Source organism: Lepisosteus oculatus, chromosome 23 (assembly GCF_040954835.1).
Source record: "Lepisosteus oculatus isolate fLepOcu1 chromosome 23, fLepOcu1.hap2, whole genome shotgun sequence".
NCBI classification, from domain to species: domain Eukaryota; kingdom Metazoa; phylum Chordata; class Actinopteri; order Semionotiformes; family Lepisosteidae; genus Lepisosteus; species Lepisosteus oculatus.
The window spans coordinates 15,236,886-15,264,567 of record NC_090718.1 but is presented as its reverse complement, the minus strand read 5'-3'; the positions used below and the strand labels follow the sequence as shown (position 1 = coordinate 15,264,567).

Here is a 27,682-nt window from a genome sequence, read left to right as displayed (position 1 = left end):
TATCGTCTCATGTACCGTTCTCAGTGACACCAAAAACAGGATTAACAAGTGAATGCTGGTGTATGAATATTTATCCAGGTAGATAACAAGAAGTCTTAGTCCACTCACTTCTGTGAACTAAATGGTGTGTCTATTTCCTTCACACATTAAAAAAGGGGTAATAACTCCTGTCTCTGCCACACCACCTAACCACCCACTACACACACACCTCCTCTGCCTCAACCTTTCCAATAAATTTACCTTTCAGTCCACTTCAGCCCCAACACGGCAAACATATTAATTGTGTCTGGCCTGCCGGCTCGGTCCCGATGCTTCTCAGAGGCTGATTGGCCAAGCAGGCTGGTCCACCCAGCCAATGACAGGCAGCTGTGCCGTTCCTCTCCTAGCAACAGGACTCCCTCACCGAACAGTGCAGCGAGCAAACCGACACCCGAAATATTACATCATGAATAATGGCAACTCAACAGCTTTGTAGTGGGGGGCAGGGAAAGGAATGGGATTTTTTTTTCTTGGCTGCTTTTCTTTTTTCTTTCTTTCTTTCTTGGCTCTCTCCCTTGTAAGAAAAGTGCATTTAAGGTACTCTTGTTTCAGTCTTTAAAGGGGCAGAGTCCTATTCTCAGAAGCCCCCTCGTAGTCAGTCTCACTGCGAACGCCTCCTGGGCTCCAGAGCCACGGGCCTTCTCCACGTACTGGGAGCAGCCCAGCCCTGTGGAAATGTGTCAAGTTGGACTTTCAGAAGGCATTAATCAGTATTGTACATCGCCTGCCCAAAACATTAAGGCTCATACTTGATTAGCCAGATCTCTGTCGAAGATTGACCATAATGGAAGTGGCTGGTAAAATAAGGCAGATGAACTGTGCTGTTGGGAACGTTTTGACACTGAACAGCCTGGATGTATTCCATTGTAACCAAGATGGTAAAGTACTGAATGTGGTTTTTGGATGTCAGTATCTGGAATACAGTGGTCCAGCGCAAGTGAGGCAGTCCTTGAATTCTATAGATATAAGATAAGATCACTTTATTGGCCATATACAATTTCTGGCATTAGGAATTTGTCTTTTCTCAGACCCCAGCTTGCTCTCCATGAGACACACAGCGCAGGGTCAGCTATTGTACAGCGCCCCTGGAGCAGTTGGGGTTCAGGGCCTTGCTCAGGGGTCCAACGGAGTAGGATTCCTCTGCCAGGTGTGGGATTTGAACCGGCAACCTCCCAGCCACAGGCGCAGGTCCTGAGCCATAGAGCCACCACACCGCCCCATTACAGTATGGTACAGTAAGTGCAACATTCTCTAGTGTTTCACTTATAAATATGTGTGTATTTATAAAGTTCAGTGTTGCACTTAATAAAGAGTGGCTGTCACCCCAGATGTCATCTGTGGGCTTGTGTGTCACCGACATTCCCAAGGCACGATTCTGCTGCTCTCCCTGCCAGCTTAATCCCCTCTCCACCCCCAGTGTGGGCTACGAGCTGCACTTGGCTCTCTAGTCCTCACATTCCGAGATGACAAGGAACAAACAGCTAAATCCTCTCAGAAACAGCAGAGGCAGAAGCCAAACGAAGTCTGCAGTGAAAGTGAGTTATCGTTGTAAACCGCTGTGCTGCTCCATGTTGGTGCGACACACATCAAGTCTGAAAGTCTTCCCAGGACACCGCTGCAGAGTGCTTGGGAAAATCCAGCATGGCGAGTAACAAAGACACAATATGAAAGAGGGTCTTCGGCCCACCGGCGTGCCGTGTTACTGAATAACTACATCTTCTCCTGTCAGTGCTCTCTGCTGCTTCTTCTGTCCAGATCACCACTGGGCAGAGTGAACTAGTCTTACATGGTTCAGTCCAGTGTGCAGGTTCAGTTTGCGGCTTGAATTAGATGTCAAAGTGGTCCAGCTGCACTGTCCTCAGCACAGACAGTGAGGGGTCCGACAGCACAGCAAGACGCTGGGGGAGTGACCGGTCCCAGTGAGACGCTGGGGGAGTGACTGGTCCCAGTGAGACGCTGGTATTGTGGGAGAGACTAGTCCCAGTGAGACCCTGGGGGAGTGACTGGTCCCAGTGAGACGCTGGTGCTGCTAGGGTGCTACAGGAGTGATGCCACTGGTCTCTGTGCTATAGGGTGATGCCAACTCTCCTTCTCTTGTGTGTGAAGGTGAGAGCACGTCAGTGTGTTGCCTTTGGAAGGAGTCACTGTCTGCCCTTGGGAACCTACTCTCACAGTGGGCCTGACAATGGCACACCACAGTTCTCACAACGCCCAGTGTTTGCCAACCCAAAGCCACGGCTGAGGCGGGGCCAGAGGACTGTCACATGCCGGACCACGGCCTGGCAGTGACCAGACAGGACAGCAGCACAGCGATTGCGGCTCTTTGCTTTTGCTGCTTTTCTCTGTGTCCATGGTGATGCGTTATGTGCTCACTGTTGTCCCAACCCTACTGGGTGACACCCAGGCCCTTCCCCAAGCTTGCAGAGCAGCTGCCTGCATATCCATGCCACAGGCCTCCCAGGAAAGAAGGGAAGAAATTCCAGATCAGTTAACTCCCTTTCCCCAGTTTTCTGGTTTTCCAGCACATTGCCTTTCAACAGCAGCAAGGGACAAGAGGAAAACACAGCTCCAACACCGCATAGCGTCTGAGTAAAACTGCTCACCAGGAGAACCTTTGTGCCTCAGGCATCCAATTTCCATATCCGCCACCCGACATTCCCATTCCAGGGGTATTCCCAGGGAGGATGACACATCCGTTCTGCGCATCCAGAGCGAACGCCTCGCATGCAGGAAACATTTCCATCTCTTTAATTAGCAGCTACCAGCAGGATGGCTTGCAGCTCACGGCGGAGGCAGGGATGAGCCGGGTCTCTCGGGAGACGCCGGGAGGCTGAGGGGAGGGCAGGCTGGGCCGTGCCAGGGATGACACTCGCAGTCCTCTGTGTGCCAGCGGGCTCCAGTTTGGGACAAAGGTTTAAGGGTTCGCACAGCGTTCATATACTTTAAGGCAGACGATCACTGATTAATTCTAACTACCTTTATCGCTATCTATTAACAGCTTTACAGGCCAGTTAGAATCTGCCACCAGGAAAGCATTTCAGAAAGTCTTATTCATTGTAAATTGGCCGATACGCTTTGATTATACCAGAACCTATCACAATTTTACAAACCGGTCACGTGCAGATCCACAGTTTAAAGCACTTGCCGAAATCTGGTCTTATCTGCGGGTGTCACCCAAACTAATGGCAATAATAACAACAGTGCAGTGGTGTGTGTTTATCATTTCTTAATCTGCTACTTGTTCTTAAAAAATAAACGTCTCGGGCTGGGTGTTTGGATCTTTTCCACGGCATGGCAGTGTTTACAGGCACTTGTGGAAGATTTTATGATTTCCAAATATTTACTTACATGTGCCCAGCGTGTTCACAGCTCTTTAACGGCCACCCCCTCCTGCCTCCAGTGGGCTGGGAGTGGCCCACCTGCCTATGCCGTCTCTGCTGAGCCGAGGGGCTGATGAGATGTTCCTCAGTTCCTTCCCTGGAGACATACTGTACATGTACTGCAAGATTCCCAGTCGGTCCTGCCGCCTCAGCTCTGGATGCAGGCGTGGTGTCATCATGGCCTGCTGGGACCTGCAGCTCCACAAACATAAGAAGTATGAACATCAGACTGGTTACAAAATAGAGGAGGCCACTAGGCCATCCTAACCTGACAGCTAATTAGTAGTCAACTGAGGAAAGAGGCCAGGCTGTCGGCTTCAACGCCATGGCTGGGCAGCTTGCTCCACACTCCCACCACCCTTTGTGTAAAGGGGAGCCTCCTGTTCTCGGTTTTAAATGCCCTTCCAAGCAGTTTCCACTTGTGCCCTCTGATTCATGTCACGGTAGCCACAGGGCAAGCAGGCAATGTCCACTCATTGCTCACAACTCCACCTGGATAGAGATCTAAAGTTCAGGAAAGAAGACGTCATGCAGTAGAATTATTAAAGCTACTTGGTTTGGTTCTGACTCCTTTAAATGTCTGTAAATCATGTGTTTATACACACTTACTCCACAGGGCAAATATTTTGACAAAATGCCTGACCTAGTGCAACGATCGAGTTCTTTCAGGGCCCTATGCAGACGACACAATCCGGGGTGGAGTGAGAAAACACAGGGGAAAAAAAGGCATTCACGAGTCGGGAATGAAAACGGGGGGGCGTGTCCAAAGTGCGCAGGTGTCCAGGGGGGCGAACAATCCAGAAGTCATCCAAACGGGGAATCCAAAACGGGCAAAGTACAAAGCCAGGCAGTCCATCCGGGACTAAAAAGGATAAAAACAAGAACCGGATCGGAACCGGCAGGGAGAACAGGAACAGAAAATAAAACCGTAACGGAGCCAGGCGATTCCAGGTCCCGGGCTCGCACGTTACAGGAATCAATGCAGAGCCCAGAACTGAGTGGGCGTCTGGCTTTTAAGGTGGGCTGGGAACAGGCTGCAACAGGGGGCAGGTGAACAACATCAAGTCCGAAGTGAAAGAGCCGGAGCGCCCTTAAGGGGGAGGGACTACAATCATGACACCTAGGGACTATGAGGCAGTGAGGGCAGCACTCTTCACTGTTTTTCACTCAGATCCCTGAACTACCACACTAACGACTTTGCGCCCGTGAGCAAGTCTCCAGCACTTTGCAAAAGAAGCTCTTCCTGCCGTAGAACACAAGGTCTGATTGAAAATAAATACAACCTGACGGGAATGAAGGATCAATAAAGAACAGGCAGACGAGCAGAAGTGGTTTGTAACCTCTGGTCTGGAAGCCTGCTGTTGGGGTTTGGGAACCTCGTTCAAATTTCCCCTGGCCAGCTCTGACGGGGTTCAGGGTCTTGGGCTGACAGTGCAAACAGACGACTTCCCCTCAGACCAGGTGAAGAACAGCGTTCCTCACTCACAGGCCAGTCAGGTGCTGTGGGTGAGCCCTGGACACAACACCAGCAGGTCATACAATCAGACTGGTTTCACTGGTCCTCCTGATAAGGACTGTGGACTTTCTGTGATCCCAGAGATAAACATCAATCTCTGCAGCACAGTGGCTTTCTGGATAGTTTTTGTCCCGTGACCCTGCACTGGTCAGTAGTTTTAGTAGCTCTTACTTTCTGCAGGATTGCTTCCCAGGGTGCACCCAGGCAGCCTGATTGACCTCACTCTGCTCTGGTCAGCGGCTGCCGAGATGCACCACACAGCACTAAGCAATAACACATGACTAATAATCACCTATTCTGGAGCTGTTCCCCTCCCCAGAGTGACTTGCGGAGACTAGGGAGCTGACCCAAGACGTCAACAACTGCTGCTGCACAACCACAAAGACCAGAACTTGAGGTTTGACGTCCCATCTGAAGCTCGGAGCAAAGGAGGTTTAGTAACTTAGGGTTTATTCTCAGTTAGGCAGCAGCAGATTAGGGCTTGAACTTTTCATTTAACTCAGCTAACACCTAGCCTCCTACTAAGTTCAACCAGCTTGTGTTCAGTCCAGTATATTACACCATATACTGGAGTACAGATGCACTTCCTGACATGTCAAACTGATGGGGCTCTGTCAGTAACTGAGAGCAGGCAAAGCATGCACTGTAGTGGCTGGAGAAGGGGGCAGATATTGTCACTGTCTCTTTGCTCCAACACTTGGTGGCCGACAGCACCACCACACTGCGCTCCGGCCACATGAAAGGAGCGTTTGTTTCGGACTTCTGGGCCTGGCTGCCATTGTCCCAGACCTGCCATTAATATCCGTTGAAAATCTGCTTATTTTCAGATTCCATCAATACGGACAGACAAAGGGCCGGCTATTGGGAGTCTGTAAACAGATCGCTCCTGCCAACGCTGCCCAGCCCCATTCTGGTGAGCCTGACAAAGACGGGCTGTGTGCCGCAGGACTGACTGATTCAGCCCATTCTGCACAGCAGTGTGCTGAGTGCAGTCCCGAGGTCTTGTAAAGTATGACACACAAACGAGTTTGTGCGTCATTTTGGGACCCCATACATCAACACAGGTGGACAATGTTATTGGAGAGGCTGGATTCGTTGAAGGGAGTTTTAAACAGGTTCTTCTGTTGTGCTGAGGGTGTGGCCCCCCCAAGCATGAGTGTGATTCACGCACTCAGGGAGTCCAGATGTGGAGGTGTAGCTCTCCCAGTGAGGCTGGAGTAACAGGACTGTAAAATAGCTCTCGTAAGTACGACAAAAGCAGAAGAAAATGGAAACCTAGAGTTTGGCTTGGACTACATTTTGCAAAATCCTTTTACAATCTTCATATGAACCACTGAAATTATTGTATTGAAGCCTGGCAGATCGATCCAACAACAAAAGTTTCCAACTTAAAAGCTACAATAATTTTTACACCTGCAGTGGGTCCTAAACTTTTTTGATAAGGGCGGGCCATCATGCAAAGTTTAACAGATTAACTCCACTAACTTCACAGGTATATTTCTAGCACTAACAGGATGAATACAAGTGTAAATGGGACATTAGACAAGCTACCATGCCATATTGCCGACACCAAGACCTTGATTTCTTTCAAGAAACAGCTGGATGAGATCCTTCTTCAATTAATTACTAAACGCCAAGTTAAGCAGATTGGCCTCCTCTTGTTTGCAGCATTACGTATTGTAACGCAAACGGCCGACATTACAGGTTGTGTGAGCCGGCTTGTCAGCACGGTGACGTCCCCGCCCTTCCCTGTGAGTAGCAGGGACCTCAGCCGCCGGGCTGATGGGAGATCTCCCTTTAGCCCAGCTGGCTGGTTCCCTGTTGAGTGACGCTGGAGGCCTGGGTTCGAGCCCCCAGCGGTGGGGGGCCGACCTGAGGCAACAGCAGCGAGGGCGCCTACCCACGTAAACCCGAAAGTGCTACAGTATGTTTGTCTGACTCCTGTCTAGACTAACATGGCTGCCTGACCACTATTCTTGGTTATGTTGTGTGTAACTCCTGTAAATTAATTCCAAACATGGCAAGTATTCTTCTGGTGAGAGCAGATGCATAGTTGTTCCTTGGCACAACATGTGAGAGTTATGTTCTTTGACTTCTCCAGTGCCTTTAACACCATCCATCCACCTTTACTGAGAGATAAGCTAAGGGCGGCGCAGGTGGACACTCCCCTGATGTCCTGGATTATAGACTATCTGACCTGCAGGCCACAGTATGTACGGCTACAGAGCTGTGTGTCCGAACAGGTTGATAGTAGTCCTGGGGCTCCACAGGGGACTGTCCTCGCTCCATTCCTGTTCACCTTTTACACCTCTGACTTCAGACACAACTCTGAGGCATGCCATCTGCAGAAGTTTTTGGATGACTCTGCAATTGTGGGGAGTATTAGGAAGGGCAGGGAGGAGGAATATAGGAGCTTGATTACCAACTTTGTGGAGTGGTGTCATCTTAACCATCTCCAGCTAAACACCAGCAAGACTAAAGAAATGGTCATGGGCTTTCGAAGGAATAAGAGTCCGCTGAACCCTTTTTCCATCCAAGGTGAGGACATAGAGGGGGTGCAGTCCTACAAGTACTTAGGGGTACACCTGAATGATCAGCTGGAGTGGTCTGTTAACACTGATGCCCTGCACAAGAAAAGTCAGAGCCGACTATTTTCTTAGGAGGCTCAGGTCCTTTGGTGTGTGTGGAACACTGCTACACATTTTTTATGAATCAGTGGTGGCAGCAGCCATCTTCTACGCTGTTGTGTGCTGGGGCAGCAGCATCATGACAAGAGATGCAAATAGACTCAAACTTCAAGAAGGCTGGCTCTGTGTTGGGACTGAGCCTTGACCCCCTGGAGGTGGTGGCTGAGAGGAGAATGCTGACCAAGCTCACAGCCATCATGAACAACACCTCTCATCCGCTTCATGACACTGTTATTAGGCAGCGGAGCACTTTTAGCAACAGCCTGCTCCAGCTATGGTGTTCAAGGGAACATTTCCGCAGGTCCTTCCTCCCGGCGGCTGTCAGGGTGTATAACACTAACCCTAGGCTAGGACTGTCAGCCCTTCATCTGCTCATCTATGGACAGCATGTTGCACCATTGTACTTTTTTTGGACACTCAATCTGTATATACCTATGCACATTTTGCACATATTTTATTGTTGTTACAGTGACTATGAGCATATTTTGCACACACCTATATATTTATTTTGTATTACTGTATGTATTTCAATTATATTCTGATGTCTGTTTTTGCTTGTCTCGGGCTGGGCTGCTGTAACACTGTCTTATCTATCTAACATGTACTGACCGCCATTTTGCTTTCACTATTCAACCCCCTCTGTCTTTGGAACTGCATCAGTTGAACTGACATTTGACAGGTTTCAGCACATGAAAACTTGCTTTAGACTTACTGCTCGCACATGTCGCAGCAAGACATAATACTGATACAGCAGTGTCTTTCTGCTCCTTTGGTCAAGGAGCTCCACGCATGGCAGATATCACTGCGGTTTCCCCCTACTTTTAAAGCTCTTAGGGCCTTGCTTGGAAGGGTTCAGAAATGCTTGCTTTTTTATCTCTCTTGCCTGTCCTTTCTTCCTTCCTCTCTTTCTTGTCTCTTTTTCTTTCAATCAGCCCCCTGAACAATTTGTTGCGCGAGCCAACTTCCGAGGTTAATGAAAACACAGACTCCCTCTCTCTCTCCTGCTCTTTCCTCCGTTCACACACTTGGGGAAGGGGGAGGGGTGTGAGAGAGGGCCACGACTCTCACTGCCAGTGTCTGATGCCATTCCTGAAGCACATGCCTTGCCCGTTCTGTCAAAAGCCCACTGCTGCCCATGAGTGAGCAGGCAGCAGATGGAGTCACCTTCTCCTATGCGCTCGACAGAGTCAAAACCTTTCCAGGTGGATCCTGACTGCGGGTAGAACCAGCATGTCTTCTGGATGGGCAGCTGTGTGGACGCAGGCTGCAGGCTGATCTTCACAGAGAGGGCAGGACAGGTGGGCATGAGAGGCACAGCCTGAACTGAAGACACTCATTGACTGGGATTGTTTCAGCAAGGGGCTGGGGAGTCCCACAGCTCAACAAGATGCACACAGCAGCCTCAGGTTGTTTCCAACTTCAGTGTGTTCTTCAGTCCAAACCCCAGCCCTCTGAAGCATAACCCTCCGAATTCATATTACTCCTGCCCACATCTAACCACCAGCACTGTTGTCAGCATCATCAGCTTCTATTAGCAAGCTGCCTTTTGCAAACCTGGACCCTTAAAACACAATGATTCAATGGATATGAGTCAAATCTGCATGTCTCCAACAACCAAAAAATCTGTGCGGGAGATTAGAATTTTCCATGCCCATGCTTGACCAACCTTCTTGTTTAATGATCTACTTGAGTTTCTCAGAAAAGACATCTGACCAAGCCTCCCACAATCAATCATCCTAACCCTCAGAACTACCAGTCCAACACTGATACTCCAGTGTCAGGGAAGTACGATAGTCCACCAGTGACTGGGAAGCCTGGATTCGGCAGTCACTTGGTTGAACTGGGCAGAACACGAGTGCAACTCCTGCCGGGTCTTTAGCAATGCCCAGCAAATAAGGAAAAGAAACAGTTCCAGCTACATTCCCTGCGGTTCACTTACAGCACTTCAAGTATCTGAAAGTTGTATAATGAAGTCTAATTTTAGGCAGAAGCTATTTTCAGTCACAACCAAATTACCCCGGCCTTTGAAATGCGTGGGCCTGAGGATCCATGCTGAATCGGGGCCGAGAAAGACTTTCATTCATCGAGTCTGTCCGTCGTCCTAGAGGCGGGACTTCAAATAGCTCCAGTTTCCTGTTGCCTATTGGCCCCTAATTGTCACCTTGTCTGCTGTGCTTGGCTGTCTGTCTGCGTCTCTGAGAAACATGAATAAAGCATGTGAGAGCTGGGAAAGTCAGCAAAAGGGGCTGGCGAGAGACTCCGTTTCTGCCGGTTTGTCCAGATCTAAAAACTAAAAGTCTCAGAAGATAATTAAAGCATTCTGTGACAGATCCCAAGAGGCTGTTGAATGTTAGTTCATTCACTGCATTCCCCTGGCCTGTGTATACAAGGACATAAACCCAGTTAAAGCTGAGTGATGCCTTAAAAACAACTGTGTGCATCACCATCACACAAGGAGGCCCACCACTGTGCCTGAAGTGGCCGGCCAGTCCTAACCTTCCCCAGGCTCAACAGCGAAGCATAAAGTGCAGTAGAGCACAGTGTAAAGTAAAACTAGGGCAGAGCACAGAGAGGAATAGCCAGGCATGACCCCCAGCATGAGAAGCCACTGTATGGCCACGTCAACATGAGGTGCCAGGGAGGTAACATGTGGTACACATGCATAGCTGACACCAGCACACGGCTAATCTGCTTCTTCCTGTAGTGGGGCTCACAAAGCCCTTCCGGCTTCTTCTCCTCTTTTCTGTCCCCCCCGGCTCCAGCCCCGTTAGACGGATCGTGTTGCAGAACCTGAAGCCGAGCTCGCCTCCCCACCCCCTCCCTCGTCACTAGGGAGTACCGTATAGCAGCACAAACAGGCTCTAGCTCATTCGCTCCTCCGTGTGGCTCGCCCTCATTGCTCGAATGCGAAACGGCTGCTCAACTCTGCTCCTTCTCACCAGGAGAGCCTGCACCACACACACACACGTGCTCCTGCACCACGTTCGTTATTTCAGGATTTCTGAGATACGCCCCTCCAAGCATCCACACACGTTGGCGCTTCGGGCATGTGTCAGAATGTCATTCTGACTTGTGCCGTGGTTACTGCAGAGACAGGCGCATGTTCCTACTTCGGATTTAGCTGAAAGAAGGACTTCAGAATGGGAGCTCACGGTAAAAAAAACACAGATAAATCTGCAGAGGAGCCTGTAACGAGACAGAGCTCTTCAGATGTGTCCACAGAGCCTCGTGCAAAGGCCTGCACCTGCAGTTTTGAAGCAAACGCAGAAAGGAAGACGAGCGCTGTAACACCACCTAGGCTGCTTGCCACACCATGGTTGCTCCAGAGCGCCCTCTCCTGGCTGGTAAAACTCCATCCCAATCAGAAAGCACGGCCCCAGTCCGGTCAGGGGAGCAGGTTTTCTCTTGAGCTAAAGATCGGTTGGTGCTCCCCGAGCTCGGCGTTGACGGCTACTCCACTGTCCAGCTCACGATGAAGAAGCGCAGGCGGGCTGACTCATGAACCAATCAACTGTGAGAGCTTCCCACGCGTGGGGGGCGGACAGCCTGCGAGTCTGAGTCTCCCGCCACGCAGCGGGGGTGAGCTGACCCCTGAGCTCTTGCTTGTGGTCAGACTTGCTGTCGTTTCCATAAAATCACATGAACCACTTTTCCCTGGACTAGGGTGTTGACCTCAGAGTTTCCAGCTGCACTGTGCTGTTCTGCAAGAGCAAGTTAGGGAATATTTAATTGGAGTTTCCTTACATAGCTGGTCAGTGGGGGTCCAGGTCTGCAACTTAAGAGTCTAAATCCCGGCACTCTTACTAAGAGTGACTCTTACTGAGAGACTCTGCAGGGAGCCTATATGTGCTGTTATACGGTACTGAGAGGCCAGGTGTTGATGCTTTAGGATCATCAATGTCGTCCCCATTGCTGTGGGACAAAGGCTGCCTTCAGGGCTGGGAGCAGCAGGATAGTCTTACAGGAAAGCCTGCGTCTGTGCCAAGACTCCCCTGAAACACAACAGACGCTGTGTTCTACCTGGGTCTCCCATCTTTGTCTGGAGCCGTCTTACTGCTTTTTTTGTGTTGTTGTTGTTTTCTCCGAATAGCATTAGGCTTGCATCTAGGCCACAGATGAAAGGAGCAGATAGCAAACAGCTAGGAACACAGAGAAGACCGAACTGCCTCACTGCATGGCTTTCAATTCCCCAGACAAAGACATCGCTGCCCAGGCCTCGACAAAATGGAAACACGATGCCTTTGTCCGCATGTCTTTCAATGCCCTGACACAGAGAACCAGTTTGTTTTCCAGTCAGAAAGTCCTGAAAGAGGTGCTGCTATTAGGTTTAGTAGAACTGCTCTCCAGCCCCCCGAAGTGGACCGAGTCGCGGCCTGCTGTCAGCCACAGTGGAGACAGCAGAGCCCTGACCAGCCTCGGCCAGGGCATGAGCAGCTGGCCACCCGGCTGTCATGGGGCTCCCTGAGGCGCTGCAGACGGGCAGAGAGGGGCCCAGCTCTGACAGCAGAGGGACGAGGGCGACAGCAGGGGTCACTCAGGGGCCACAGTGCCTGGGTTAGTGGAGTGGGCAGACAGGGACGCTGCAGGACAGTGGTCATCAGTCGATGTGCGCTGAGGCCCCACAACCCCAGCCTTCCAGTCCTCATGTTCAGACATTCTCAGGAGTCCATTTTTCACAGGCATTGGTTTAGCACATATATATAATATTAGCGATGCAGTGTATCACTCAGGACACAGACTGCAAGGAAGGAAGGGTTTTAACAGAAAGGAAGCCAGGAGATATGGAGCTGATTTCTCATTACAGGTTCAAGGATGAGGGGCTTGATGGTGTTCCTATGACAACCAGGCCTCGGCCAAAAGGGTGAGAAGGCCCTGAAGACAGGTCAGCCCTTGGGCAGACGATCAGAGGGAAGTGTAGCACACTACATACAGTCCTGCTTCTAGCATCTGTCTCTTTAAATCTGTTTCCAACACTGAAACAGAAAGCTCATTCCTCTCTTCATACACTGACATGTCAAAGATCTGGAAGGAGTCCTCTCCTTCCAGATCCACATTCTCACTCACTCACTCGAGCCCCAGACCCAGCTATACACACCCCAGCCTGGCCAGCAGGGGACTCAGGCACTCAGAGCAGCACCAGTGTGAACTTCTCACAGGAGTGCCACAGGCCTTCTGTGTGAAAACAGAAAGATGGCACTGCTGTGATAATGAGCAGCCTGCCCTGCTCCTCTGCCTGCCTCTCAGAAAGGGGCAAGTCTTCACAAAGCTATGAAACAAAAGAATAATGAATTAAACACTCCTGTAGCCTGCCCTGCTATTGCATTGTCCCTGGGTGCCTTCAGTTTTCCTTCTCTCTTGTGATGGCTTGCACCCTCACCCTTGTACCTGCTGTGTTGGGTGTCACTTACTGCACAAACGGGACCTGCTAGCCAGGATCCATCTGGTTAGTTCGCAAGATCTGCTTTTGAAGCAGTTTCTTCTGCCAAGCACTCTCATTGTAAATGTACTACAGAAAGTCCTTAAACGCTTACAAAACTGCAGTGTATCATTGTAAAAGCACAGCAGAGGATAGGAAGGCAAACCGTTCGGGAATGCACAGCGTGGCAGAGTGGAGGGGGTAATCGCAAGGAACAAGAGTGGGGAGAACAGCAGCTCGCCACACCTCCACCGGGTACAGCTGGTGGCACAGGAAGTTCAGGAGAACAGTGTTGGCTGAGCTTGGGGAGACAGGTCAGAGATCATCTGCCTGTCAAAGCTGCTCATTTTACTATGGCCGGGCTCTTCGCTACCAGACCCCAGCAGGAGAAGGAGAGAAGAGAGAGGGGACTCTGCGGTCTGAACGGTGTGCCCTACTGCCCCAGAGCAGAGGAAGAGAATGAGCCATCACGACAGACGGGTCTAAGGCACACCTGCACCAGCGCACCATGGCGCCTCCACAGTCCAGAGTGGAAAGGGCAGCGAGTCAGGGCCCTTGTGCAGGCCAGCGGGTTGGCCCCTGGTGCAGGCCAGCGGGTTGGCCCCTGGTCCAGGCCAGCGAGTTGGCCCCTGGTGCAGGCCAGCGGGTTGCAGTGCAGATCAGCGCAGACAGGTGTCTTTCAAGGACACGGCCAGAGCAACAGAACAGCAGCCAATATGAAAACTGCAGGGTAAAGCAGATGACATCCTGAAGCATTTAAATCCACGAGCACAAAACAGAACGACTGTTTGTCGAACAGAGGGAACGTTTGCCTGTTTCTAATGGACGGGCGGAGGGGCTAGGGGGGAGGGAGGGGGTACACAGGGGGCAGGAGGAGGGGGCGGTTAGATAATTACCCAGCCATACAACCGTATCATCCCTCCATTGTCTGCTTTGTCTGTCTGAAAGAAAAAGGAAAAAAAACGGAAATGCTAATTTAGTCTCGCGTCAGTCACTGCCTGTTTTTTTTTTTTATTTGGGAGCCCAGGCTGTTCAGACTTTAATTATTGATTTCCCCCCTCGCTCTATGAGATAGAGATCCGCCGGCCTTCGCTAATGCCCCTGGCAGACTGGCTGCGTTTCCAGAGGAATTCTGACGGTGGTTTTTAATGTTCCACGGCGCTGAGCGCCTTCAGATTTCACGGTGCAACATTAACGCGAGCTGACACCCGGGATTACAGGCAGACAGCTGGAATGCCAGGTCCTTTTGTGCAGTGTGGACTTCAGCCAAAATCCTTCAGTCGGAGGCCAAGAGAGACCTGGGAAAAAAAGACTTCTCCTTGGAAACAAACACAAGACCATCCCTGAGCAAGTGCTGCGGCACCAGCCGATGAACCCCCTGCTTGCGGAAGGAGACGCAGAGACCCTCTGACAGCTTCACCCCGTCAGGCAGAGACGCAACCCAGGGCAGAGAGACACGGCCTGAGGTTGACCGAAACCTGTGATGACCCCACACTGACCACTCAGTGGACAGTGACATCCCTCTGACCTTGGGCAGACCGGCAGTGTGGGGGACAGGAACAGTCAGGCCAAAGCCTTGCCATACTTACGTTACAGGGAAACCAGTTCAGTGTTGATCCAACCACCTCTCCATCCCAATTGATGCATTCAACAATCAATTCATTCAATAAAAAATTAAATGCCTTATTGTGCAAGGTGCTCAATCAATATGCACCACTAATTTCACAGTGAAACCTTGACCAGACCTGCACCAAAAAGACCCATAAGCCAACTTGCTGCCTAGCCCCAGAACTCACTCTACACCCATGCACCAGATGATTAACCAACCAGCTTGGCCATAAACCCACTGACTGACTCAATATCATACCCATCTGACAAACAATGCAGATACAGAGCCACCAGGCTGTCAAGCCACCAACCAACCAAGAACCTGACCCAGCCTAAATACGATGATTCACCAGACATCCCACTCAAGAACCTACCAACATAGCTACAGACAGGGCCCTGTAGACATCCTGACACCTGTCCCAGGTGCAGAGGGAGGAGTCTGTGGAGACCTGACACCTGTCCCAGGTGCAGAGGGAGGAGTCTGTGGAGACCTGACACCTGTCCCAGGTGCAGAGGGAGGAGTCTGTGGAGACCTGACACCTGTCCCAGGTGCAGAGGGAGGAGTCTGTGGAGACCTGACACCTGTCCCAGGTGCAGAGGGAGGAGTCTGAGGAGACCTGACACCTGTCCCAGGTGCAGAGGGAGGAGTCTGTGGAGACCTGACACCTGTCCCAGGTGCAGGGAGGAGTCTGTGGAGACCTGACACCTGTCCCAGGTGCAGGGAGGAGTCTGTGGAGACCTGACACCTGTCCCAGGTGCAGGGGGAGGAGTCTGTGGAGCCCTGAGCAAGAGCATGCAAGCCAGTGTGAGTGTGTGCAGGGATCACTGTATACCAAGAAGCAAGCTTCTTTTTACCAAGGCAAATGACATCTTTAAAATTAAAAGGATTCAAAACAATTGGTTACCAACCCTCCCTCCCCTCAGTGTTTCTCAACCAGTGTGCGAGTGTACCAAAGAATTTTGGAAAAGCCACATATCAAATATGAATTTTTATTATATATATGTTTTGTGGAGTCATCAAGGTGTAAAGTTGGACTTTTGGTGTGTTGCACATGGGACAGAGGAATGACCTAGATGTCTAGATGGACAGAGGAATGACCTAGATGTCTAGATGGACAGAGGAATGAACTAAATGCACAGCTGCTGAGGAAGAGCTCCGTGTCTCACTGCACTCAGCTCCTGCCCGGATAAGGATACTGTGAGGCAAACTCAGGTTAAACACTGAAATAAGTTCGGTTTATAAATTAGTAGTGTGCTTGGTCCAGTGAGGCACGTGTGGGCAGGGTGGAGGGGGGCGGTGTGCCATCGAAGTTTTAGATTTCTGTAAGCGTGCGGCGGGTTCGAGAATTGCCTCTCAGTAGAATAAGAGTCAATGGGAGAGAGGGAGAGCTTGTACACCTGCCTCATCCCAATAACCTATTAAAGATCCAGGACAATTACTGAACTGGATCTTCCCTGGGTAACTGCTGCTCTCAGGTGTAAGACATTGCAAAGGAGGATGTCTTCTAGGCTGACATATCTGGTTGAATAACAGATTGATTAAAGCAGAGAATTAATTAGTATTTGCACTGCACACTGGCCCTGCCTCTCCTGGGCACAAATATTTCGTCCTTGTGTCTAGAGCAAAGAGCCTCTTTCACCACAAGGCAAGCAAAACACCAGCAGAGGTCAATACCTGATAAAACTCCAGCGTTATTTCCTGGTGCTCTTTGGGAATGATTTCCCGGCACCAGTTTTCATTCCCTTCCCCTTGTCGACAATGGCCTCATTACATTTGGCATAGAAACCAACAACAAAAAGAATCGGGAATTCGTATCGGAAAAAAATGAACTAGAACAGAAAAAAACAATTTTGCATCCGAGGAAATGGACGAAATAAGAGAATAAGATTATGAATCATAAAACTGCAATTACAGAAAAGATTATCAGATTCCAGCTGCTACCTCTCTAGCTGTTCCCATGACAACAAACGAGGCCGGTCACACCCCATTAAAATGAGGACTTTGTTTTTATCAGCTGGTTCAACACCAATCCCAGCATATGGCCATCAGCCTTGTGCTCTTAAAAACTCGTTCATAACCACTAGATGAAGTTTTTCCTCCCAGCCCCCAAACGCAAAAAAGCTAATTGTTAATTTACTTCAACCCCAGTATTGCCAGGAGTGCCCTGCTCTGTCTAACCAGTAAGACTTGTTTAATGTAAGCACATCAGGATCCAAATCCCAGGATCCACCACAGTCTGATCCTGCAGGGATCACAGTGAATCTGATTCCCTGGCCATTCAATCTGTGATTCTTACTGATCCAATACTCTCCTCTTGCTCTCCACCCTCAACCTTGCTGTCGTCTCTGCGTTCTGTTAGAGTGCCTGCAGAAAACTCTTCTTTTTTCCAGCACACTGGTGATGAAGGTTTTGCAGCCCAGCGAGCTCAGATTAACCTGAAGAATGTAAGGCACAAATATTACTGTGCCTTTCAGCAAAGGAGCACAAGCCCTTCCCCCTGTAACAGAGCACAGGAGAGAGAGGAGGAAGACAGGCAAGGCGGTACGCAGGGGTCCAGAGAGGGGCGAGAGAGGAGTGAGAGAGGGGTGAGAGAGGAGTGAGAGAGGTACGCAGAGGCCCAGAGAGGGGCGAGAGAGGAGTGAGAGAGGGGCGAGAGAGGAGTGAGAGAGGCGAGAGAGGTCCAGAGAGGAGCGAAAGAGGAGTGAGAGAGGTACGAAGAGGTCCAGAGAGGGGCGAGAGAGGAGTGAGAGAGGTACGAAGAGGTCCAGAGAGGGGCGAGAGAGGAGTGAGAGAGGTACGAAGAGGTCCAGAGAGGGGCGAGAGAGGAGTGAGAGAGGTACGAAGAGGTCCAGAGAGGGGCGAGAGAGGAGTGAGAGAGGTACGAAGAGGTCCAGAGAGGGGCGAGAGAGGAGTGAGAGAGGGGCGAGAGAGGTATGAAAAGGTCCAGAGAGGGGTGAGAGAGGAGTGAGAGAGGTATGAAGAGGTCCAGAGAGGAGTGAGCGAGGGGTGAGAGAGGTCCAGAGAGGGGCGAGAGAGGAGTGAGAGAGGAGTGAGAGAGGTCCAGAGAGGAGTGAGAGAGGTCCAGAGAGGAGTGAGAGAGGAGTGAGAGAGGGGCGAGAGAGGGGCGAGAGAGGGGCGAGAGAGGGGCGAGAGAGGGGCGAGAGAGGGGCGAGAGAGGGGCGAGAGAGGGGCGAGAGAGGGGCGAGAGAGGGGCGAGAGAGGAGTGAGAGAGGAATGAGAGAGATATGAAGAGGCCCAGAGAGGAGTGATTACACTCAATGGGATAAACAACCCATATAAACTCTGCACATGGAGTTCTCTAGAAACATCCTCCAGGCTCAGAAAAACTCCTAACAGTGTGTGTAGGGCCGATTTAGGCCAATATCCATTACTAATAAACATACAGAAGAGAGTAATAAAGTATTGGCTACACTTAAAAAGCAGCGACCAAAACTCCTACCACTACAAGGCCCTGCTGAGCCAAGAGCTGAGCCCCACAAAGAGCCCCCTGAGCCAGCTGGTCCTGAGGCTCGCTGGCCTGAGTCACAGCAACACTAAGCAGCCTCAGGACAGCACTGCTAGAGCACCACAACTCAGACTCCACCACACCACAGCACAGATCAAACAGCAATATCTCACACACTGGGACAAACACACAGACAAACACAACACAAACTGGAATGCTACAGAACCCTAAACAGACAATACACACTAGCCGAATATTTGACCAAGATAAATAATAGCGAAAAGAAACAGACCCTGACGAAGTACAGGCTCAGTGACCACAGCCTGGCCATAGAAACTGGGCGACACAGGCAGACCTGGCTGCCCAGAGAGGACAGGCTGTGCTCCCACTGCCAGTGGGGAGAAACAGAGATAGAGATACACTTTCTGCTGCACTGTGACAAATATTCTGGGATTAGACAAACATTTTTCCCCAAATTTACAAATCTTATCCCAGAATTTCCACGCCTGCCAGAATCACAACAACTCCCGATCCTACTGGGAGAGGGAGGAGGGAACTCAGTTGAACTGGCAGCCCAGTATGTGATCTCCTGTCACAGCCTATCTCTCAATAATGCTCCATATCTGTACGTAAATGTCTTATGGTGTGTCTATATTGTAAATGTCTGTAAATATCTGTAGATTTTATGTTCGTCATATTGGTATTGCTTTGGCAACACCTACTCATAGGTCATGTTAATAAAGCACCTTGAATTGAAATTGAAAATTGGTACTGAGAGGGGTGAGAGCAGAGTGAAAAAGGAGTGAGAGAGGTATGAAGAGGTACAGACAGGTGAGAGAGAAGTGAGAGGTACAGAGAGGGTTGAAAGTACTGTGGGGGGTGAGAGGTACAGTAAGGAGTGAGAGGGGAGAGAGAGGGGAGAGAGGAGTGAAGAAGGAGTGAGAGGTACAGACAGGTGAGAGAGAGAAGTGAGAGGTACAGAGAATTGTTAGACGTAAAGAGAACGGTGAGAGAGGTACAGAGGGGTAAGAGGTAAAGTAAGGGTGAGAGAGGGGAGAGAGGTACAGAGAGGGGGTGAGAGGTATAGAGAGGGGGAGAGAGGGGTGAGAGGTATAGAGAGGGGTGAGAGAGGGGTGAGAGGCTGAGTGAAAGGGTCCACTCTTGTCTGACACCAGAACCTGCCATGGTGCTGCTGGCCCAGGCTCTGGTGGCAGTACCAGCTCAAGGAGAGCTGGGCACCACGGGCACTGACGTACACAGAGAGGTGCCAGGGCGGAGCACAGAAAGATTAAATATGACATGAGCCCATTTGACCCATCTGGCCCATTTGTTAGTTAACGGATAACTGATCCCATGTTGCAGCTTCTGGAAAGAAACAAGGACAGGAAGACGTGTAGAAAGAACAGCCCTGCCCAGGTCACCATGTGTCCTGACACCGTAGGTCCAGGTCAAGTGTGGACTTCTCAGTGCGTCTTATCTTCCTGGACAGCGGCTAAACCAGAAGAGACCTTCCGCACACGAGAACAGAGCCAGAAGGAGGAAGAGGAAGGGCAGGAGAGAGGCACATTGCCAGAAGACAGAACTGGTAACTCGCAGCAGCTCCAGCTTAAGGAGGTTTAAATGTCAGGTGCTGAATGTGATGTTGCACATGGCGCCCGCTTGCGTTTCTGACGCTGTTGCGCTTCTGCTGTGGAGCTCTTTACGGCACTTAGGCGCCTGGCCGGGTGTTGGCCATTCTCTGGCCGTTCCACAACCTGCACGAAAGAGAGCAGACGTCTGCAAACCTGTCTGTCTCAGCGTAACACTGAGCGCCGAGCCTGACGGACCCTGGTGACGTGGGGTTCACTGTGGGGTCCCTCGGCTCCGGCACCCCCAGCAGCGCGCAGCGTGTAGCTGGTGTTTACACTGCGAGGCCTGCGGCAGTGCTGTTTGCGTGCCTGTGGTATGCTTGTACAAGTCGGGGCGATAAAAACTACAATAATTGCACTTATCTCTGAGGGAAAAGTTGAAAGGCAGAGCTAAACTGGTAACTGAATGCTAACTGCTGTAAACTCTCTTTGCCACAATTGTTTATATAGTTCTGTCCAATTTGATCTAAATAACCTGTAACAGGAGGGCTTTGCAAATGGCTGTTTGAACTGCACGACTCGTGGTGGGGCTGTGATGTTATCAAGCTATGGCAATTATAAGAACATAAATCAGACTGTCACATGATCTCTAATTGGCAGCAGAACGTCTCTTTCTCTGTCCGTACAGGCTGCTGACAGAACACTGGGATTTTTTAATGCAGAGATTAGTTCTTTCTTAAGAAACCATGACTGAGTAACACTGTTATATGACATTCCCCCTCCCCTCTGCTTTGCAAAGGAAAACTGAACACTTCTGATTTTCAGCTCACTTTTCTGGATATGTTCTAAGAACTCGGGCTTGGTGCACTTCATTCTCTCAAAGTGTATAAAGAATATTTACCTGAAACAGATACATTGCCCTCCAGATTTATTCATGCCCAATGAAAACACAGAATGAGTTACAGATGGACAATGTGCCTCACTTAAAAACATTTTAATAATGTTAGTCTGTAAGAAAACTGCTATCTCTTACACTGCAACATTTCCTGTGCTACCTTTTGCACTCTGCAATGAATTGAGCTATGCTATCTCCTGTGTTGCACTGTGCTATCTCACGCACTGTGTGATGTCTTGTGCTGTGCTCTCTCTTGCACTGTGAGATGTCTTGTGCTGTGCTCTCTCTTGCACTGTGAGATGTCTTGTGCTGTGCTCTCTCTTGCACTGTGATGTCTTGCGCTGTTGCTCTCTTGCACTGTGTGATGTCTTGTGCACTGCTCTCTCATTTATTTGTGATGTCTTGTGCTGTGCTCTCTCTTGCACTGTGTGATGTCTTATGCTGTGCTCTTGCACTGTGTGATGTCTTGTGCTGTGCTCTTGCACTGTGTGATGTCTTGTGCTGTGCTCTTGCACTGTGTGATGTCTTGTGCTGTGCTCTCTCTTGCACTGTGATGTCTTGTGCTGTGCTCTCTCTTGAACTATGTCTTGTGCTGTGCTCTCTCTTGCACTGTGTGATGTCTTGTGCTGTGCTCTCTCTTGCACTGTGTGATGTCTTGAGCTTCACTGCTGAACTTTGTATTGCACTAACACACTTCTCCTGTTACAGCCATTTTAAGGCACCACTGATGATGCAGATGTGAAGGTGAAAGCTTAATGATAACGATTAATGATGGTGACACAGAGGAAAGCGGCGCTGTTAGAGAGTAGTCTGCTGGAGGGTCTGCCCGTCACACCAAAGCTCCCATGTCCCAGAGCTCCAACAGCTCTGTCAGCAAACCAGTCCAGGCTCCATTTACATTCGCTTTGTCCCCTCTTTTCTTCTTCATTTTCATTATACCCCTCTAGGCTGACTCAATTAGGCCTCCTGAAAGGAGATAATGTGTTTTTATGCGACACTTGAAAACCTGTCGGCGAGCTCTAAACGAGCCCAAATGAAGCGCCGGCCTCGCTGGGGCCAGAGCTTTCCCCTGCGCTTAATGAGCCTGATTGTCGGCGCTCTTTAGTGGTGGGAACTCCCCCTGCCTGCGAGAGGGCTCTTCAGCTCACCTGGTCTGCTCCCAGCCCCAGCCTGGCTAATTGGGCAGCGAGGCTGTCAGAACACTCCTGTCCAGAGCATCGGCCCAGGTTCCTCGCTAGCCTGGGCACAGGACACAGCTGGGGCAGCAGCAGCGATGAGGAACAGAACGACCCCCTCTCACCCAGGGACTTATGCATTGTTGGCTTTTTTATGTGCAGATTGGGATATCTGACTGGTTCTAGTTGCTGGTTACTGTGGAGGTGCCCTGTGTGAACGCTTCCAATCTGAGAGGAAGATTCACTCAGCAGAAGACAGACAGTTAGAAAGTCTTCTCATACCTGACTGCCAGGATGTCTGGAGGTGAGGAGAGGCGAAGATTTCACGCCAGGGTCCTGTACACTGCGCAACGGGAAAATACTTCCCCATGGGGCCTAATAAACCACCTGCACAGATAAACACATACAGTATAAGGTATACAGCTGTGCAACAAACACTTTAGTTATCTGTTATAAATGTTAGGAAACAAGAAATAAAAATTGTTAACAGTTATATGATCTTATCACAATTAATCTAAAGTATAACTCATTTTCATAGTGTTGTAGTACATATTCTGAAATAAAGGGAAAGTGTATTACAACACTTTGACTTTGCCCAGAGATGTTGTGGAACTGCTCAGATCATGAGTAACACGGAATTAGCAGGTTTTTAATTGCTCACAGTGTCATCGACACTGTATCCAGCACTCAGCAACGGGATCAGCAGACAGGAAAGCAGAGCCGCAGCTCTCGGCTGGTGACCTGGAGCGGTCAGCTGTCCACTCTGCTTACGGCTCCGGAGATTCTCTGAGACTTTCGGCGTCTTCTCTGGGCCAAGCGCTTGAGGTCGGGCCCCCTGCCGGGGCCAATGGCCGCGGGTCACACGCAGCCTCGCAGGCGGCTGCACCCCCGCGGAAGAGCGAAAATCACAGGGGAGAATCTGCCCCTGAACGTCAGCATGGAGCGGATCGCCAGCTCCTAGCCACATGCTCCGGCCCAGACTGAGCCCATGCCACCAGAGAAGAGTATCTGCAGGAAACCGGACCTTCTCAGCTCTCCAGCACCGGCTGAGAGGCAAAGGCAGGGGTGTACCAGCCAGGAGCGACAGTGTCGAGCAACACCTGCTACTGGACCTGCCATTTCTCTCCAGTGCAGAACGTTTGCATGAACTGCTCTATAATCAGCAGTTTATCATCATTTATTATCACCGAATGTTCCTGCAATGGAACAAACTGGATCTTTCACCCATGAGCTTCAGCTGCCTTTGTGACATCATCGCCCTCCCCTCACTTCCTCCTTCTCAGGCCCCTGCAGGTGCAGCGCAGGCCCGGCTCCTCTCCGGCAGCGCTCCAGCTCTTAAACCTGTCTGCGGGATTTCTGTTTTATTACACCTGGGCACACGAGGCTGTGATGTTTTCCCGTTCAGCAGCGCTCTGATGCTGCACTGAGCTGTGCTGTTTAATCTCTCTCCCCTCCTGTCTGCACAGGCGAGGTGGAGGGGGCTGGGGAGGGAGCCGGAGGCTGATTTATATTAAAAGAAATAAGAAAAACAGGAAAGAAAAAATCCAATCTTTCTCGGTCTGCTTAAAAGTCGAGGCTTTTCTGCACTCCTCCACCCCCCCCCTCAGATTAGCCAGGCTGGGCCGTGAGATCTGGACGGGCCACAGGCTTCATACCAGACCCCCTCCTGTGCCCCCGCAGACGCTGACTTCTGCCCAGGTAGAGGGTAGAGTTTCCGACAGGCTCGCCGGCAGACAATGTCTCCTCGCTTGGCTAGCGCATTGTTCGCTGTGTGGGAACCTGCTTCCTATATTAATAACCGAGCGCTCCTGCCTGCTCCCCCTCCCCCCGGGACATAATAAGACTCTTATAATCGGAGGCAGAAAAAAAAGCAGAAGAGAGAGAAAAAGTTGTGCACACTTCACACTTCACACTTCAATGGACCCCCTCCCTTCCTTTTTTCTTCGGCTAGGCTGCTCTTGAATGGAGACGGGGAAGGCCTGATCAAAGACGAAGGCGAGCTACCACACACAGAGCCTCCATGCACCCAGGTCCTTGGCGTAGGCTTAGCAAACACCCCTCTGTGCACACAGCACCTCCTCCACCCCGCCTTGCCCTCTCCTTCCTCCTGGGCCCTGCTTTGATCTGGGCGGCGTTCGTGTGCACTCTCAGCAGCCCCTGCCCTAAATGAACCTGGCTTACAAAACCTGCCTCCGAAAAGGTTCCATGCATCTAAGGACATTAGAAAAAGAAAACAGTAACAGGCGAGAGGAGGGCATCCTGTACTGTTTGTTCCCAAGAGCCATTGGATGCCACAGGCTCATCCAACCTTGCAATCAAGGAATCGTCTTTAACAAGTCGGAGGGGCATGGTGTTCCATACACCTGCTCCTCTTTGTGTAAAAAAACTGCCTCTTCTTTATCTAAATACAGCTCTTGTCATTTCTGCCTGGGAGGCTATGTCCTTGTTATAATGCTCAACAGCCTCTGAGGGTAACGTTTTACATATTTAGGAGGATCCCGAGAGTTTGAACCACATTTCCTCATGACCACAACTATATGACATGTCTTTGAGAAAAGGTATTTTATCTGGAAGCTCTTTTTCGGAACATCCTCAGCGTGCAGGAAGTGGCCCGGGCGTGACTCCAGAGCCACACGCTGTCCAGCAGTGGGCCGTACCCTCAGTCCCCTCTTGGACTCAACAGAAGCAGATTCAATCCCATGGCAGCGCCAGGGACTTCCAGGCTGCAGTGCCTTTTATTAAGTAAGCTGTCCGGAAATCGGTTCTGAAATCCACTATGAAGGGGGACATTAAAGAACTCTTGTCTTGTACATGCATATACATGCGTCGACATGGGAAATGGAGTTTAGACTTCCCCGACACAAGAAGGATAAATTTAGTGTCACGGTTCTGGAGCTGGCACAGTCGCACAGCACGCAGGGTCTGTGTGCAGCGCGAGCCAGACAGTACAGCCTCTTCTTGTGCTAAGAAGCATGTCATCGTCTCGCTCTCCCTCTCATGCTGAATTATGCAGGGCGCGTGCTATTTTTACAAGGAAGAATTCTAGGTCCTGGAGGACCGAGCTGCGGCTCCACAGAAGACGTGATGGGAAGGCAGGGTGCGGACCGGGCGCGCAGGGCTTCCTTTGCTTGTAGGCTCGAGCAGGTGCGCTTGTCAGTGCGCCAGAAGGGGGAGGCAGGGACTGTTAGCACGGAAACAGCAGGGGTCCAGTTACAAACCCAAGAGCCCGGAGACATCTGGGTTTACATCTGGGTTAGACCACCGCCCGGTTGAGTGAGGTTCAGGATGGCAAACACTTGGCTGAGACAATCCAGACCAGCTTGCGTAACTGCTTCGGCAGGGGGCAGGGAGCGTTTGGAAGCAAAACACTGAAGAGCTGGCCCTGAGGGCTTTTAATATTGCAGACTTAGTGCCGCATGCCTTTCTTACTTTTTCCTAGAAAGTGCTGTAGGGCTTTGCAAGCTACAGACTGAAGTGTCTATTTATGTTGCTGGAAAGGCTTGCTATCTGTTATTTTTAGCTTTGAGGGAGAAGATGCACGCTCACATACCTGGGGCAGACAAATGGCCGCTCTCCTGAAAGAAAGCTCCCGATGAAAGACAGGAGCAACGAGCTGGACGAGCGACGCAATGCGGTCCAGACGGAGACCTGACATGTTGACGCCGCCTCCATCACTCGAGAATTTACCTTCGAATTGGACCATTGCTCATGCCTATCGCAAGGAGCCACATAAAACAGAGCAAAACGGGTAAAAGAACAGACTGACGGGCTTGGTTGCGAACTCTGGGGTGTGAAGCAGTACAGAATGTGGAAGATGAAGGTTACTGTCCCTGGCATTAAAGGAATGTCATACAGAGGCATTTCAGGGAGCTGGATATCTTCAGCCTTGAACAGGAGAGACTACGAGGGAACCCGATACACGTTCTTGTAACATTTCTGTTCCGTGTTCTCCACACAAATGGTCACACAAGCGGCCCAGTTAAGCTGCTGGAGATTCCCTGGCATCCTTCAATGAAAGGTGAGATGAGGTGCCCAGATCAATGAGCTGTGAGTCACCAAATGAACAAGATGGGCTAAACGGCCTCTTGTTTGCAACCTTCCCTGTGCCCTTGTGCTCTTTGAAGGCTGAGCCCCACCCAGGAGGTCCGATTCAGTCTGGATGCCTGCGGCACTGACCTGGGGGCGTGCCCCATCTGTCCACACCTGCTGGCCTCAGAGGGCAGGGTCACACACTCAGCTTCCCATCACACTGCCTGGCGGGAGCTGGCGCAGCAGGAACTGTGCAGGGGATACTGCACAGGAATACCAAATCAGTGAAGTGCCGTGGAAACACCTGCAGGCTATCAGTCAGGAAGAGTACGAAACCCAGCAAGGAAGATAGAGGAACTAAGAGCAAGGCAGATGATCTATACAGCAGACCCCTTAATCTGTTTAAAGACCCAGTGCTGCTACGATCTCAGAGGAATAATATAGCGCAGATAAAAAAGACGCAAGAAAAATAATTCCCCCTCCTCCTGTCTAGACAGACGAGCCCTCAGATATTAAAGCTATCTATACCTGAACATCAGGCCCGCGGGGCTGCCTCTCTCAAGACTCGAAACGAGCAGGGCGTGAACCCATTCTCTCGGAGACCCCGGACAACGGGCGGAAGAGAGGAGAGATGCCGGCAAGGCAATCGGACAGAGCTGAGTGACGCCTGTGTGTTTCAGCCTCCTGTGGTCCTTTAGGAGCAGGGGTGAACAACGCATGAGGAAGCGCTCTCCTGACGCACTTTACAACAGGGATGGGCCAGAGACCTGCGGGTTTCACAGGAACGTTTCAACTCACAGCTAATCTGACAGCTCAGACTTAATCATTACAATTAGGTCATTAAAAGAAGGGAATTATAGACGTTACCTATCATTCCACAGCAATGGAAGCCGTGGCTGGCACCATACAGCTGCTGATCTGATCTGAACTATGGTAAATGAAGAAAAAGACTTGGAAATGTTGTCCTGCGTGCACCATGACGTGACAGTACAGGGGCTGCCATCGTGCAGTCTCATTTATATGGGACTGAACTCCAAAGCAAGGCAGACCCAGGAGTGATGCCCTGTCATGTTAATCAGACCAGGCTGCTGCTCTCAGCCTGGCTTGATCAGGAACCCAACATGTTACTTGAGCTTTGAGCATCTGTTAACACATAGCTTCATAATAATAATAATAATAATAATAATAATAATAATAATAAATATTTGTTGTTGTTTACTCTTATATAGCTTTTTCCTGGACACTCCACTCAAAGCTCTTTACAGGTAATGGGGATCCCACTACTACCACCAGTGTGCAGCCCCACCTGGATGATGCTCCAGTCCTCTCCCCACACACCAGCTCTCAGTGGGGAGGAGAGCACAGTGATGAAGCCAATCTTAAATAAGTGTAACTATACCAGGGAAGTGTAATTTCTACGTCTCGAAATGTCACGCTTAGACTGCAGAGCACCACGAAGTCCTCATCACTTTGCCTCATCCTCGATTAGAATCTGTGCTTCAGCGGGATGTTTTCAGTTAAATCAGACGGGATTAAGACATGACCACTGCAGGACGAAGGCTGCTGTTTACCCAGGGCTCCGCTGGTGTGGCTCCAGGACTTTCCCTTTATCTTCTGTGGGATGAGAGGAGGACTGACAAGCCCCTGCAGTGCTGAGTAACGTGCCCGGGGAGCTGGAATAAAGCACAGCAGAAGAAGAGAGGCATGGCGTGAGTTTGTGTTGGACAAACCACAGACACTTGGAACCGACACGGGGAAACAAGGGATAATCAAAACTCTACGTGGTTCAGCTTCAGAAGTATAACTTTTATTATTATTCCCTGCCAGGCCTTGCTCTCACCCTGTCCATGGCCTGACCGAGACATACAGTTATATCGAGACATACAGAGAGGCAGGAAACAG

The 27,682-nt window shown here is 50.5% G+C and overlaps 1 protein-coding gene across 2 annotated transcripts in view; it reads right to left on the bottom strand.

Annotated features, from left to right (window-relative positions):
• gig2p (grass carp reovirus (GCRV)-induced gene 2p) overlaps positions 1–13,692 on the bottom strand; it is a 29,481-nt gene extending 15,789 nt beyond the window's left edge. The window contains exons 1-2 of one of the 2 annotated variants that reach the window (XM_069182633.1): positions 13,532–13,692; positions 3,388–3,611 (exon numbers count right to left, since the gene is read on the bottom strand). The gene's annotated coding sequence lies outside the window, so the exon portion shown is untranslated. The remainder of the gene's footprint in view (positions 1–3,387; positions 3,612–13,531) is intronic. The other variant, XM_015337449.2, reaches the window with a different exon arrangement.
• Between the last annotated feature and the right edge of the window lie 13,990 nt (positions 13,693–27,682).